This window comes from Rhinopithecus bieti, unplaced genomic scaffold (assembly GCF_001698545.2).
Source record: "Rhinopithecus bieti isolate Rb0 unplaced genomic scaffold, ASM169854v2 scaffold_8783, whole genome shotgun sequence".
Classification (NCBI taxonomy): domain Eukaryota; kingdom Metazoa; phylum Chordata; class Mammalia; order Primates; family Cercopithecidae; genus Rhinopithecus; species Rhinopithecus bieti.
In genome coordinates, this window is record NW_016806197.1 from 2,563,808 (window position 1) to 2,564,726 (window position 919).

Genomic DNA, 919 nt, shown 5'->3' on the forward strand with positions numbered 1-919 from the left:
GAAGGTGATCATAGGAGGTGAGGAGTCATTTGTATAATCTACCAGCAAGATTAGCTTTTATCGTCTCAGACAGCTGTAGGATGTTCAGGGGTTGGAAATGAGAGAGCAGCCAGACCCTAGGAGCATCTCAAGGACGGGGAAGAAGAACTAGGTTGGTAAAGGCCTTGGGGCCTGGGGGAGGGGTGGAGACACTGAAGTGGAAGAAATCCTTACGCTCTGAGCAGGGAGCTGGGCTAGGAGGCTGCAGGATCCTCTGGAACATCCATGGCCAGAGAGATGGTGGGGACCAGCATTTGAAGCAGCAGCTCTGGTTGGCAGAGCAGCCACAGGAGAGCCAACCAGGGCCTCTAAGTGCTGAAAGACTGGGAGTCCATGGGATCCTGTCTAGGCGCCCAGGGTTAGTGATGATCCAAGGGAGTGGAACCCATCCTTGGAATAGTTGATATTGGGCCTCCCTCCAATCCAGGTGAGTAGGCTTGAGGTGGTTCTAATTACAGCCAAGAACATTATTGTTATTATTATTATTATTATTATTCTGAGATGGAGTCTCGCTCTATTGCCCAGGCTGGAGCGCAGTGGCGCCATCTCGGCTCACTGCAAGCTCTGCCTCCCAGGTTCATGCTATTTTCCTGTCTCAGCCTCCCCAGCAGCTGCGACTACAGGCGCATGCTGCCACACCTGGCTAATTTTTGAATTTTCAGTAGAGACGGGGTTTCACCGTGTTAGCCAGGATGGTCTCCATCTCCTGACCTCGTGATCCACCTGCCTCAGCCTCCCAAAGTGCTGGGATTGCAGGCATGAGCCACTGCGCCTGGCCGATTTCTCTACTCTTAAAAACAGACACTGGGCCGGGCGCGGTGGCTCAAGCCTGTAATCCCAGCACTTTGGGAGGCCGAGACGGGCGGATCACGAGGTCAGG